Below are 15,613 nucleotides of genomic sequence, written 5' to 3' on the forward strand. Positions count from 1 at the left end.
GGAGTCCTGGGGGTAAAGCACTGGACCCAAAGGTCAGTTTGAACCACAAGGTTGACGGTTCAAACTGACCAGTCACTCCTCAGAAACCCTATACAACCTTGCTACTAGTCAGAACCTATTTGGCAGTAAACATTAACTGAAAGGTTAGTAGGTCGAGTCTTCGCAGAGGTGCCATGTAGAAAGACCTAGGTATCTGCCACTGGAAACCTTAGGAAGTCCTATTAGGTGCCACCTTGAGTCAGAGTCCACTCTATGACAACTGTGGTTTTTTTTTTGTTGTTGTTGTTGTTTTTTTAATCATTCAAGTGGTAGAAAAGACTGTCATATAAAGACCTTATCTTATCTTTGAAGATCTGGGAATCTCTTGCATCTTTCTGTAACATCTGTATTAACTCTATGATATGATCAGTCTGATAAACTCTTTTCGTGGACAGCCATTGCCCAAAGTGAGGCACATGCTGGCCTCTGGTCCAGGTAGTTCTTGGCAATGTACAGAGTGACCTATTTCCAGTTAGAAACATTAACTCTGGGAGCCCAGGTAACTGCTGGGCATGGATTGCCTGATTGCCTCCCTGAAAAGCTGTTAACTTCTTCACTGCTTTTGAAAGGAACTTCAGCTTTATGCATTCTCCAGCCTATTTTGCTCCTTTGATTGCCCCCTCCCCTGCTCAGGTTTCTTCTCCACATTAAAGCTGCATTAGTGTATTCTCAGTGCAATACTTTAGAGTTCTTGGAATGGGCAGAGAGCTGTTATATCCCATAATAGCAGGATAATCAATGGAAAGAGATAGATTGCCAGGTTGTAAATCATGTGAGAAAATTTGATGATATCAGCTTCAGGGGAATGGGATCCTATTACTTGTTCTGAATTCTCTGGTTCCTGGAATTAATTTTTTTTCCTTTGTACTTGTAATCATTTGGTGTGGAACAGCCTTTTGCCGTGAAGTAGAGGGTGACGAAGCTTTGCCCTCCATGCTCCTTCTCTTCCTTGCTCTCACCCGGTATCATTTTAGACCTGAGATGGGAAACGCCTTCTGAGAACACAAGACACAGAGACTGTCAGAGATCGCAAAGGATGTACACTTCTCCGTATCCTGACTTGAGAGAAGTCAGACTCTTTGGACCAGGACACTCCGAAAACCTAGCAGCATCCTAGCAAAAGAAATTGTTGGCAGTAGAAAGCAAAAGAAATTTTTATTTTTTATTTTTAGGAGAAATAGAAATCTGTTTTTTTTTCTGACTTAATGCAGAGAGCGGAACTATGGTAAAAGCGTGTTTTCTTAAAGGCATAGACAAGACACAATATTGGTGCCTCTTCATCCAGCAAACCCAGTTTCCCAGCGCACCAGGGTTGCTCAATATTTAGGTACTAATACTCCCTTGTGGCTACTCAGTCAGATCTTTGAAAATGAATCTCTCAGCACTGCTGTCACAATTAAAGAAAGACATGCTGAGGTGAAAGGGAATTTGTGTGTTTCTTAGATTGGAAGAATGTGTTGAGTCAAATGAACATCCTCTCAAGGTTAAATGATCTATTTAAAACCTTCCTAATTATAGTGCCAGGTACAACTTTTGATGAGATTCATGAAGAACAAATAACTTAATCTGTGGGAGAGAGATTGTCTTTGGATGGAGGAAAGCTCTGAAATCAGAATGAACTGGACATTGTTTATGATGGTTACATAATGCCATCTCAGTAAAACCAGAGCTGTTATTGGATTACTGAAGGTTTCTTAATAGAGGTGTGTAGGGGGTGGGGGGGTTCTTGGATATTTGTGATTGTTTTTCTTTTTAAAGAATTGTGAGGTGACCAGGATTGAAAAAGTACTAGCAATACAGTGCGACCTCTCGGCCTTGAATCTTATAAAAGGAGTTTGGTTGACAATTTTACTTAGAAAGTTGTTTTGATAGTAGGCTTGCTGGAGCAGTTACCCAAGTACTATTGGCTTTACCCCCAAAATAAATCTGGAATCTATGACCAGGGCTCTGTGTCTCTGCTGTTACTGGCCCAGCCCAAGCCACTATCATCTCTAATAACGACTACCTTCAGAGTGGTTCTTTGCTATCAGAAACAACATCTTTTCATTCCACTTTAAGATTTTCATACTCTCATCGCTGGACTACACGGTCCTTGTCTTCCTCTCTTATCTCTTCTCCTACTGCTTGCCCCTCACTCTCTGGCTCCACCCTCAGCAATTTGGGTGCTCTAATCGGCCTGGCCACCATCTTGCCTCATTTGCGGCTAGTCTGATGTTGCTTATGTAATATAAGAGTGGAAAACATCCTGGAGCCAGATTGGTGGGGTCAATTGCTGGCTCTGCTATTATTGAGACGTATGACCTTGAGTGAATTACTGAAATCTCTACCTCAGTTTCCTTAGCTTTAGATTGGGCATAATGATAATAATCTTAAATCTTTCTGTTTAAGATTGTTGTGATAAATAAATGAATTAAAATATAGACAAAGCCTAGACCATTGCTTCTCACTCAGTAAGCTGTGTTTTTAGCTGATGGTACTGTTGTGTTTTATTTCATCATGATCATTGTCATCATCATGTCTACACCTTGCAGTTTTGCATGCGGTGCCTACTCTGGTACATCTCAGGTCAAGAGTTCTCATCTTTCTCAGTGATGCCCCCCAACCACCCTTTGAAAGGGCTTAGCTACTCCATACTTCACTTTTTGCTCTGCTGACCACTAAAGCTGAATTTAAAAATTCAAACAAAAAGCCAATACTGTAAGAGAAGTTCTTTCCCTTGAATTAGTTGAATACTTGCCAATGGGATTCCTTATCATCCCTCAGTCCTTGAATGAGTGTTTCCTACAAATAAAACATTTTGCTACACAAACACAATTATATCTTTCAAAATTGGGAAATGAACTTTGATGCATCAGTACCATCTAATCCTCAGATTCCATTAAATTCTGCTGATTGTCCCAATCATGCCCTTATAATAAAAGGAATGCTGCCACTTTGCCAATCTATCTCACTGGGGGGTCTTCTTCTTTTTCTCTGACCCTCCACCTTATTATACATGATATTCTTCTCCAGTGACTGGTCCCTCCTGACAATATATCCAGAGGATGAGAGTCAGAGTTTAGCCATCTTGGCCTCTAAGGAGCACTCTGGCTGCACTTTCCTCCAAAATAGACCTATTGGTTCTTTTGGCAGCCCATAGCACTTTCAATATTCTCCTCCAACACCAGAACTCAAAAGCATCAGTTCTTTTATGGTCTTCCTTTTCACTGTCCAGCTTTCACATGCATATGAGGTTATTGAAAACACCATGCATGGCTTGGGTCAGGCGCACTTTAGTCCTCAAGCTGACATCTTTGCTCTTCAACACTTTTTTTTTTTTTTTTTAATTAAATGTTTTTATTTTGCATTGAGTGAAAGTTTACAGGGCACATCATCAGCTTCACATTATCCCCTCCATATATCATCAGTTAACAGTGTTTCTCTCTATCCTCTTTAGCTTTTTTTTTTTTTTGGATGCGGGGGGACTTGGCTTATTAGAATTTACAGTCTCAGCTTTTAGGGGAGGTTTTTACATTTGTCTGTGGATATCCAGGGCTCATGTATGAGATTACTAACAAGCATTACTGAATAATCAGATGAGGGACAGTTTGTTATGTCTACTAACTAGGTGGCTAGAGTCTGATCCTCAGAGCCTATGGTTTGGATGGTCAACAACGCTTGGGCCCACAGGGGCTTGGCCTCCTGACCGGGTCTCTTCAACGCTTTTTTAAAAAAGGTCTAGTGCAGCAGATTTGCCTAATGCAATACGTCGTTTGATTTCTTGACTGTTGCTTCCATGTGTATTGATGGCTGATCCAAGAAGAATGAAGTCTTTGACAACTTCAATCTTTTCTTCATTGATAAGAATGTTGCTTATTTGTCAAGTCAGTTCTAACTCATATCACCCTGTATAGAGTTTCCAAGCAGCAGGTAGGTTTGAACTGCCAACCTTGGAATACTAGTCCAGTACTTACCCTACAGTATCATACCAGGACCCCATTTAGTTGTTATTGTTAATCTTTTTCAAATGTGGAATGGTTCCTCGGATTGTGAGTTTTGTGACCTTGATACTTTTAAACCAATTATTTTGTAGATTATCTACCAATTTGTGTTTGTAGCTATTTTCTTTATAATTAGGTTTGTAGTTGTTGTTGTTAAAAACTGTTGAGAGGGTTCTGACCTATAGTAATAATGTATAGGGTTTCCGAGGAGTGGCTAGTAAGCTTGAACCACCGACCTTGCAGTTCAAAGTTCAAACTGATTTTGCAGTCAGGCACATTAATCTGCAGCGCCATACCAGGACACAGTTTAAGTTACACATTTTTGACAGAACTATCATAGAATGGGAGTCCTGGTATGGTGCTATAAGATAAGCACTGGACTGCTAACTGCAAGGGCAGCAGTTCAAATCTACCAGCCGATACTCAGAAACCCTATACAGCATCACTATGAGTAGGGACAAACTCAGTAGCACTTTACAACAACATCAGTAACAACTCTGTTCCAGTATTACATTCTACAAGATGGCACATGATTTTGATTTGTCCCTTTGCTGCTGATGTTAACTTTGAACTCTTGAAAACGGTATTATCTGCCAGGCTTATCTGATGTAAAGTTACTCATTTTCCCATTTGTAATCAGAACATACTTCAGTGGCAGGTATTTTTTTCTAGAATAGTCTTTTGTTTTCAGCTGATTTCTACCTCAGTTTGGACTCAAGGCAGAGCATGGAGAAAAGGGGCCCTTTTTGAGACTCTGTTCTCTCTCCAAAAGGCATTTAGTGCCTGATCCTAATTTGTGTCCGAAACGAACAGAATCCTTGAGTTGGGTTTTGCGTAACAATTCTATATTTCTTAAGATAAATTCACTGTTGAGGTTAAGCTAACAAATGAAGCAAGTCACATGTCTACAAAGTTGCTTGGCAAAGGACCTGGGGCTAATTATTCAGTCCACTTTAGGTAGGTCAAGTCATTTGCAAAAGATTAACCTGTTTTTAAGTGACAGAACTAGGAATCAAACCAAGTCTATTCAACTTAGGGTGTCGACTTTTAATGCTCTTCTGTTGCTTCTGGGACTTGATTAAACTAGTTAGGGGCTTGGTCTGCATGTAGGATTATCAGGGTGTATAGCCAATATGCTATCTTCTTACTTTCTCCCATCCTCTTGTACATATGAAGTTGACTTTCAAGAGAATAGTGCGAATCAGATACAGAACTTCTTTCAAGAACCAGATGGCCTTCATTTCTTTCTTACTGATTAGCTATATAAAGCTAATTGTCCAACTGAGAGGCTTAATTTTACAGGCTAACATGGGAGGGAAGCATACTGTTTACAGCTTTCCACCCCCCTCTTGCCATCCTTGCCAGAGGCTCTCCTCCAGCAGGGGAACCTGATTGTAAAACTGCAGATTTTTGGAAGAAGTTGGAATTTTATAAGAAGTTAGTTAGCAGTGGATAGGTACAAAAACATTTCCCCTTGATTCTATGTGTTAAAGGCATACCTGTGTTCTTGTTGTTAAGTGCTGTCAAGTCGATTCCGACCCATAGCGACCCTGTATAGGGTTTCCAAGGAGTGGCTGATAAGCTTGAACTGTGAGTCTAAATGTCTGCACTCTATTTAATATTAGAACGTCCATCCATGGCTGATGTGCATGTGAAATGATTCTGTTGAATAGATGAGTGACAGTGGATTATATAGCAGATAATTTACAAATTAGCCAAGCTCTGCCTATGAAATAATCCATGACAGACTTGGGCTTCAAAAGTTTGTGCCAATCCTTTGTGCTCTTCCTTTCCAACCTGATTCTATCGCTATGGCTCCTGCAAAGAAAGGTGGTGAGAAGAAGGGTCGTTCTGCTGTCAATGAAATGGTGACCAGAGAGTACACCATCAACATTCACAAGCGCATCCATGGAGTAGGCTTCAAGAAGCGTGTGCCTCGAGCACTCAAGGAGATTCGGAAATTTGCCATGAAGGAGATGGGAACACCAGATGTGTGCATTGACACCAGGCTCAACAAAGCTGTCTGGGACAAAGGAATCAAGAACGTCCCATACCGTATCTGGGTGCGGTTGTCCAGAAAACGTAAGGAGGATGAAGATTCACCAACAAACTCTATACACTGGTGACCTATGTGCCTGTCACCACTTTCAAAAACCTACAGACAGTCAATGTAGACGAAAACTAACAGTTTATGATCAAATAAATGTATAAATCTGCCACACACAAAAAAAAGTTTGTGCCAGATAGTACCTAAACAATTCTTGGAAGAGCATAAACAGAAGTGGTTGGACATCTGCAAACAAAATTAGGGCTCAAGTTCAAAGAAAGGTAAAAGATTCTTAAAAAAAATTATTACTGGTGAGGAGACACGGATTCATCACTATTGGCATGAGAATAAACGGCAGAGTATGGAATGGAGACGTCCTCATTCACAGACCAAGAATATGTTCAAAAGTCAACCATCAGCTGGAAAACTGATGCTTACAGTTTTCTGGGATTCTCAAGGGCCAATATTGGAACACTGTCAGAAAAAAGGTTTGACAATCAACATTGCTTTTATTACAGTGAGATACTCACTAGAGAACTGAAGTTTAAAATTGGGATTCAATTCAGAGGACTCCTATCCAAGGGCATTGTGATCTTGCATGACAGTGCACGTCCCCACCCTTCTGCCCTCATTGTTGACACTTTGAGGTGTTAAAGCATCCTCCCTATAATACTGATCTTGCTCCATTGGACTTTCACATGATCGGTCCCCTGAAAGCAGCCCTTTGAGGATGAAGATTTACCTCTGATGGTGAAGTGAAGACAGCGTGGTGCTTTTGTGATTCTCAGCTCAGCCAAAAACATTTTAAAATAAGGAAATAGGAAAGCTTGTTGACAGATGGACAAAGTGTATAGAAAAGCAAGGAGATTGTGTCGAAAAATGATGTATTTGTACTTTCTAAAAGTTGACTAAAATAAATTCTACCCTCAGAGTGCTGATAAATTTTGACTCAGCCTCGTGTATTTTCTTTGCATTTGTCATCTTTAAATTGATTCTAACCAACAACAAGAGTTTGTAGAGTTTTTCACATAATGTCTACATTAATGTCCTGTAGACAAAGGAGTGATTGTGCTGGAGATCACATTAAGGAATTGTAATATAAAAATTACACTGAATTATACACTTGCAGGGACACATTATTATAACTAATTATTAAGCTTACAGAGAGGCCAAGTGGTACTTGGTAAATCTTATTATTTAGTGTGGTGGGAGAACTGTTTTGCATCAATGGAAATATTACACTGAACCATTGTTTCTTTTATGTGGAGTAAAGATAATAGTGGCTGGAATATAAGATCAGCTGTGTGCTGGTGTGAAAAACCCAATGTATTTTTTGAAAATTGTCTTAACACAATCCATACACCTTTCTAACTTTAAATATGAACATTAAAAAAAGTTTATACTGAAGTTATATCCATTAACAAACTGATGAAAGAGCTAGGTCTTTTAAGCCTATACTTTAACATTTGATGTGTGTGTGTCCTGCTAACATTTGAATTGTGAATTCATATTACACTTCCTGCAAGGATGTGCCATTTTTAATTAAGACTAAAACATGGTGGAGTATTCTAAATTAGGTCTGATTATAATTGCAGATGGCAATTGAGCTTTTGGAAGCTGGTTTCTTTAACTGTTAAATAAAAGTTGTCTTTTTTAGTATTGCTGTGCGGAAGTTCGGCTATGGTTGTTTTAGAGAAAAAACATCTTTTATCCCTTTATTTCCATTAAAGTAAATATCACAGCATATCCATCTTTTATGAAGGGAGTTTGGCTTGGAATAAATTTTTCTTAAGGCTTTCTTGACGATTGATCCAAATAAAAATTCTTTGGCCCATAAAGTTGATTTGCTGGAGGCTTTGTGTTGATAAATATGGAAAGTCGGTGACAGAAATTTTCCAGTTGTTTTTCTCTAGATATTTATTGAGTCAATGCAGTGATAATGTGTGGTAAGAGTCTTTTTTATTATAAAAAATACATTTGGCCATTAGTAGACTTTTATTGATCGCAATTATTATTTCAGTATTGCCTTCTGTCTGGTAGGCAAATTTGACTTCATTCAATGTCCCAGAAAGGCTGTGGGCATGATAGAATATTGTGTGGGTAAGCAGTGGATTTATGTATAGAGTTTTTTGTCTGTTGAAACCATGTGCATAAACTTTCTGCCTGTTGATGGTTATGTATATGCAATACACTAGTGGTTCTCAACCACAAACCTTTGGCAATGTCAGGAGATATTTGTTATAATCGGAACTGGCAGGCAGTGTTGCTGATATAGAGTAGGTAGAAGCCAAGAATGCTACTGAAGATCCCGCAGTGTACAGGACAGCCACTCATAAAAATAACTATTCGATCCAAACTGTCAGTAGAGGCAGCTGTTAAGAAACCTTGCAGCAAATGATGAGCTCACAGTACCTTCCATCTCCCCCTAAAAATGAACGTGGATTTCCCATTGACCTACTGTAGGTTCTGGTATTTTATCCTTCCAGTGCAGTATCAGTGGGAAAATGTGAACTAATGAGATACAGAATTTCTGGAACAAGTTAGTCAGATATCAGCAATGAACCTTAGTGACACTAAATTGAGTCTAATTTATAGTAACCCTAAATAGAATTTCAGAGATGACTAAACCTCTGCTGGAGCAGATGACCTTATCTCTCCCACAGAGCCACCAGTGGTATTATAGACTTAACTGTCGTTGTTGTTGTTATGTGCCGTGGAGTGGGTTTTGACTCATAGCAACCCTGCACAGGGTTTCCGAAGCTGTAAATCTTTACAGGAGCAGAACGCCTTATCTTTCTCCCGTGGAACAGCTGGTAGTTTCGAACTCCTTGACCCTGAGGTTCACAGCCCAATTCGTAACCACTACGCTACCAGAGCTCCTTTATATAGACTAGTAAATGTGTCGTGTTGCGAGTTGATGCACTGGACTGCAAAGTGGTTTGAACCGCAAAGTCAGTGATTCAAGCTCACCAGTTGCTCCTCGAAAACCCTGTACAGGGTCACTTTGGTTCGGAACCTACTAGATGGCACTTAACAACAACAACAATATGTTCATAGAAGCCCAGAGAGAGTAGCGATTACACATTGGCTGATAACTGCAAGGTCAGCAGTTCGAATCCAATAGCCACTCCTCCTGCACAGGGTCTCTATGAGTACATGAGTAGGAAATGACTGCACACCACCACCGCCAGAGTTGTAAGAGTAAAAGTATCAGTTTGAAGACTCAGGTGCACCGGACCCAAGCCCTGGTATTTTCAGTTGCCTATGATAGTTGAGAATCCTCTGTGGCGCTGTAGAATAAGCACTGGACCAAAAGGTCTTTTGAACTGCAAGGTTACGTTTCAAGTCACTAGCTGCTCCTCGGAAACCTTTTACAGGGTTGCTGTGAGTTGGAACTGAGTCAACGGCACTTAACGATAACAACAAATGAAGTTGGGCAATGAACAAGGATGATCTGTGCAAATGTTGGGCAATGAATAAGGAAGACCATAGAAGAATTGATGTGTGGAGAAGCACATAAAACGTACCTTAGATTGCTGTAAGGACAAACACACCTGTGTTGGATGTAAACCAGCCAGGATGCTGCGTACAAATGAAGATGGCTAGACTTTGTCTTACATATTTTGGACATGTTATCAGGAGGGACCAGTCCCTAGAAAAGACCATAAAGCTTGGCAAAGTGGAGGGTCATCGGAAAAGAAGACAATCCACAATTATATGGATGGACACGGTGGCAGCAGTAATGGGCTCCAAAGTAGCCAGAATCCGTGAGGATGAAAAGGTGTTTTTTTTTCATAGGGTCAGTATGAGGCTGAATTCACTCAGTTGCAGATAACCACAAGATTTGTTCGTGGGTTTTTAGGAAAATGGATGGTTTTTTATCTCATAGGAAGTCTACTTTTGTTTTGATGTTGTTTGATGTTGCCCTTAAATGTTAGCTATCAGAAGTGAAGGGTACTTTAAAAGGCAGGGATGAAACAACATATTTATGAAGAACATCGCACAGTTGTGTTACTCCTTCACACTGAATTCTGCCTAATGAAGATTAGCTGTGTACTGCGATTACAGCATAATTCTGCTGAATTTTGTGTATACAGCTCAAGAAATTAAGAGACCAGGAAACTAGACTTGAGTAGAATAATAAAATGATTTTCTTCAATGGTGGTACTTTTGATGTTTTTTCAGTTTTACATGACTGGAGGAATAAGGAAGGAGATGTCAGGAGGCTTATCAACAGCTGATAACAACAGGCTTCATTTACATTTTGTAGCTTGTGGTAGCCACCCCCACCCTTTCCTTCAAGCACATGTGTAGGGAATTGAAATTGCAGTTTGCCTATTATGTGTTGGCAGTAATTTTTCACAAAAAAAATTTACGTTGCAAAATCAGGCAGCCAACAGCAGTAGCCAGTGATATATGGGGCTATTGATGTGAATTGAATTTGCAGAGGGAAAATGGGATTTGGTTGCAGTATGAACTTGTGATTAGGTGGCCCCACAGATTTGTAATGGTCAGCCATTGTTTGTGCTTAGAATCAGCTAGGAATCAAATACCTTTTGAGAAGAGACTGAAATGAAACTTGGGTGGTTGTGGGTTTTTTTCCCCTCTAATTAATCATGCGGTTCTAAATGTTGCCATTTAGTTTTACTCTTACGGTCCTAGAAGTTACCTATTTAATAAGTGTAATGTGGACCAGTGGTCTTTATTGATCACATTATCAGTTAAAAAAAAAGAACCTGTGCCCCTCAATATATGTATATATTTTTATGATTTTTGTACATGTGCTCTTATACTCAGCTCTTACGTTAAATAAAAAATGTATAGCCTGAAGTAAAATTTAATTGTAGCTGCTGTTGTTGAGTGCCATCGAGTCAGTTCCAAATCATAGTGATCCTGTATAGGGTTTCCAAAGAGCAGCTGGTGGGTTTGAACTGCCAATCTTGTGGTTCACAGTCCAGTGCTGTACAGCGCCACACCAGGAGTCCTGACTGTGGATACTGTTGGTGTTGCTAAGTGCCGCTGAGTCGGTTCTTACCCATAGCAACCCTGTATAGGGTTTTCTAGGAGCAGCTGGTGAGCTTGAACCACCGACCTTGCAGTTCAAACCACGTTGCAGTCCAAATGACTTTGCAGTCTGATGCGTTAACCTACAATGTCACACAAGGAGTCCTAATTGTGGATTGAAGATCAAATATTTTCTTCTCAAATTCCCATGTACTATTTTATGTACCCACCTCTGGGGATTCTTGATGTGGCACTGTACTAGTCACCCCAAGGCTGGCAGTTCCATAGGGTTTTGGGTGGCTAGTTTTTGGATGTGTACTGCAAGACCTTTTTCTTTTTTTCCCTAGACCTGTGTAGTCTGGAATCATTGTTGAAATCTCTTCAGCATCATAGCAATACACGCTGACATATGGGTGGCATGGGCGTAGGATTTGCATTGAGTTAATCGAACAGCAGTCTCTAACATTAAAGACAGAACTTTTTGTACTGAACCATTGCTTCAGTATTGCTTCTTCCCTAAAAGTCTTCCATTCCCTAGGGCCAACCAGGATTTTCTCAATCTCAGCGCTGTTAGATGTGAAAATGGCAAATGCTCTAATATTTACAAAAACGTCCTGGTGGCACAATGGTGAAACACTTGACTACTAACAGAAAAATCAGTGGTTCAAACCCACAGTGGATTGGCAGGAGGAAAGACCAGGTGATCTGCTCCCGTGAAGGGTAGGACCCTTATGGGAAAATTCTGAGTCCTGTATGTTGGGTTACTATGAGTTAGAATTGACTTGATGAAAAACAACAGTGAACTATTTGCTGGGCACATTCTATGACCATTTGCTTAGATTCCTTTACTTTTCTCTTTCCCTGTGTATTAAGCTCCTGGAGGATAGAAACCAAGCCTTTGCTTTGTTTCATGCGTCTTGTTATTTTTTCCCCCTTCTCCCTCCCTAGCATTGTGCTGACTACGTAATCAGCAAATTCAGTTGTCAGATAAAAAAGCATTTTTGTGTGTAAAGTTCTCAAACCTTAGCATTTGATAGAATCAGAAGACTTGTTTGGGAATTAAGAAGAGGGAGCTGGAAGGATTTCAGGAAGGACAATTTGCTGTTTGTAATGAGTGCCAAGCAGAACTTAGTAGTTTTGTAGTTTTCCATTGTCAATCACTTTGGATGATATATATGTATTTTTGCCAGTATTTTAAAGTGACAGATTGCAGCACATATTTTAGGACCTGCCACGCATTTTGATTTGAAAGATTATGTTGTTGGAATTTTAGGCTCTGCAGGTAGAGATCTAATTTTACTAAATAATAGGAGCTTATGAATCTTGTAAATTACTTTTTTCTTCCAACAGAAAGTATTTTTTCTTTGATATATTATGCAAATGATTGTAAATCCTATACCTGAGCAAAGTCGAACTTTTCTTGTATTTTGGAATCTGTTTTTTGGTTTCATTTTAAGTGCCATCAAGTCCGTTCTAACTCATAGGGTTTTTGAGGAGCAACTGGTGGGTTTGAAACGCTGACCTTGTAAGCAATCAAGTGCTTATACTACAGTGTCACATCAGTACTCTGTAATTTGTTGTTAAGTGCCCTAAATAGGGTGTTTGAGAAGCACCTGGAATGGTCAGCCTTGTGGTTATCAGTCCTGAGCTTATCCTACATCACCACACCAGTACTTTTTAATAGTCTCACCTTAATTGGCAAGAAATACAAATTGTTTGGATTACTGTGCAAACATGAAGGGCAATGTATTTTGGCTATTTCTAGTTGGCAACTGTCTCATAATGCATTGGATTTCCCTTGTGCCTTGTTAAGTGCCATCGAATCGGTTGTGACTCTTAGCCATTCTGTATACAGTTTCTGAGGACCTGCTGTTGGGTATAAATCACAGCCCGGTGTATTATCCTGCAGCGCTACACCAGGACTCTCAGCGTCTGTTGGTGGTGGCTTGTGTGCCATGGAGTCGGTTCCGACTCATAGCGACCCTGTATAGGGTTTCTGAGGAGTGACTGGTGAGCTTGAACTGCCGACTTTACAGTTCAATCCGACTTTGCAGTCCAGCGCATTAACCCACAGGGCCATTGTTGTTGTTGTTGTTGTTGTTATGTGCCATGGAGTCGGTTCCGACTCTTAGCAACCCTGTACAGGGTTTCTGAGGCTGTAAATCTTTATGGGAGCAGAAAGCCTCATCTTTTTCCCACAGAACAGCTGGTAGTTTCTAAATGCTGACCTTGTGGTTCGCAGCCCGATTTGTAACCATTAGGCTACAAGAGAGTCACTTCCTTTTTATAAGTTGTGTTTAGAGGGTACATTTGTACTCTAAATGAAATAAAGGTGGACTGTTATTTTGCTGCTTCCATTAGAGCTAATAAAAATCCCTATTTTCGTATTCTAGAATTTTAGGCACCACACGGTGAAGCTGAAAAAGAGACTAATTTTCCAGTCTTGTGTCTCAATACCTGGGAAATATTTATCAAGGTGATGCAACAGAATGCCCTTGGTTGCAGTCAACAGAATGAATTGTGACTGACTTAAGTTGGAATTTTGTGGAAGGGTACTATGGTGATGAAGGAAAGGTGAGATAATCAAACCATGGAAAGGGTATGAACTTGATGTTGGAGTGAATCAACCCTGCCAGGTCCTACTTACAGGGACAATAGTCTACTTTGAGACTCCAAATGCTTCATTTGTTACAGATCTCTCTCTGGGAGGGATGCTGATTTGCTTGATTGGGGAGGATAAGGGATCTTGTGGATAATGTCACCAAGGATCTGTATGTAGATACAGAGGAAAGCTGACGGCTTCTAACTTGGAGAACCGCCACTCGCCTGTTTGTCATACTGTGGTGGCCTGTGTGTTACTATGATACTGTAAGCTATACCACCCATAGGGTCATCCATGGTAGACAGGTTTCCATGGAGCTTCCAGACTAAGACAGGAAGAAGGACAAGGTTCAGTCACCATGCATGGAATGTTGGAGCAAATAGGGGTTTGGATGACTTTATCCAGCCCCCTGGGAAAAACCCAGATGAGTGGGTGACTTGTTCAAAAAGCGGAACCAGGATGATGACTGTGGACATTCTGGCCAATTTTCTGTCTTGGCTCTAAAGCATTTGATTCCTATGTGATGCTATCTAAAGCCGGGAAAGAAAAAATATTTTTCTATTAGTAGAGAAAAAGTATTGAAAGTCTTGTGGCGTGGATGCCTATAAATATCGACCTTCTATAATTGGAGTGCAGCAATTACAGAAAACTTCCAGTTGCTGTTAGAAGAGCCAAGTAAAGGAGTATCTAAGAAATCTTTCACCTATTAGAGTGTTATAAATATCACATGAACAAACAAAACACCTGAGGAGACAGTAGCAGGCAGGGTAAATGTATTCCCAAATATTATTTCTAAGCACCAGATACAGCCTCTACTGTTTATTCAAGGAATGCTGTTGTTTGGGAACACATCAAAGACTCTGTTGTTCTGACTGCTTCCTTGGATTTATATGCTCACAAGTTCTTAATTTACCTTGAAACCTCAGAAGAGAGGTCCAACCCTCTTTAGCCTACCCTTCCCACCCTCCCAATTAAAAAAAATATATATATTATCTCTAACCCTTTATTTACATAGTTCCACTTCTCAATAAAGATTTTGGGTTTGCCGAGAATACAGTATACCATGGTGGTTCCAGGTGTGAATTTTAAATTAAGACAAAACTAATTTGAATCCTGACGCCACCTCTTATTCCTTGTGAATTTGGTCACCTTTTTTTTTTTAACCTCTTGAAGGAGCTCTAGTGGTGTAGTGGGTTATGCAGTGGACTGTTAACGTCAAGGTCAACAGTCCACATCTACCTGCTGCTCCATGAGGAAGCTTCCGGCTCTCATAAAATTTTACAGTTTCAGAAACCCTGCATAGGGTTGCTATGAATTGGAATCTATTTGGTGGTACTGTATTCTTTTTTGAAGCCTCTATAGGAGCTCTGGTAGCGTAGTGATTACGAATTGGGCTGTGAACTGCAAGGTAAGCAGTTCGAAACTACCAGCTGCTCCTAAGGAGAAAGATGAGACTTTCTGCTCCTGTAAAGATTTACAGCCTTGGAAACCCTGTTCAGAGTCACTATGGGTCGGAACTGACTCAATGGCACTTAACAACAACAACAACAATGGTTCCAGAGTCCTGGTGTGTTGCTGTAGAATCAATACTGGAGTGCAAACCACACAGTTGGCAGTTCAAACCCACCAGCTGTTCTTTGGAACCCACTTGACAGCACTTACCAAGAAGAACACTTGCTAGTTCAGTGGTGGATTTCTTGCCCTGCCAGTGTACCTACCTCACGGGTAGCCACTGTGAGTGGAGACTTGGAGGTTGTTCTGAAGCTGAAGCATTGGGCTGCTAACTAACTGCCAGCAGTTCAACTGTTGTTATGTGCCTTGGAGTCGGTTCTTACCCATAGCGACTCTGAACAGGGTTTCCAAGGCTGTAAATCTTTACGGGAGAAGATTGCTTCATCTTTCTCCTGAGGAAGGGCTGGTAGTTTCAAACTGCTGACCTTG

The 15,613-nt window shown here is 40.4% G+C and overlaps 1 protein-coding gene and 1 pseudogene across 2 annotated transcripts in view; both read left to right on the plus strand.

Annotated features, from left to right (window-relative positions):
- PTPRG (protein tyrosine phosphatase, receptor type, G) overlaps positions 1–15,613 on the plus strand; it is a 1,006,925-nt gene that overhangs the window by 79,179 nt on the left and 912,133 nt on the right. The gene's annotated exons all lie outside the window — the stretch shown is intronic.
- On the plus strand, positions 5,831–6,204 carry LOC102835560 (annotated as a pseudogene).

The sequence above is a fragment of the Chrysochloris asiatica genome, unplaced genomic scaffold, assembly GCF_000296735.1.
Source record: "Chrysochloris asiatica unplaced genomic scaffold, ChrAsi1.0 scaffold00046, whole genome shotgun sequence".
Taxonomy (NCBI): Eukaryota; Metazoa; Chordata; class Mammalia; order Afrosoricida; family Chrysochloridae; genus Chrysochloris; species Chrysochloris asiatica.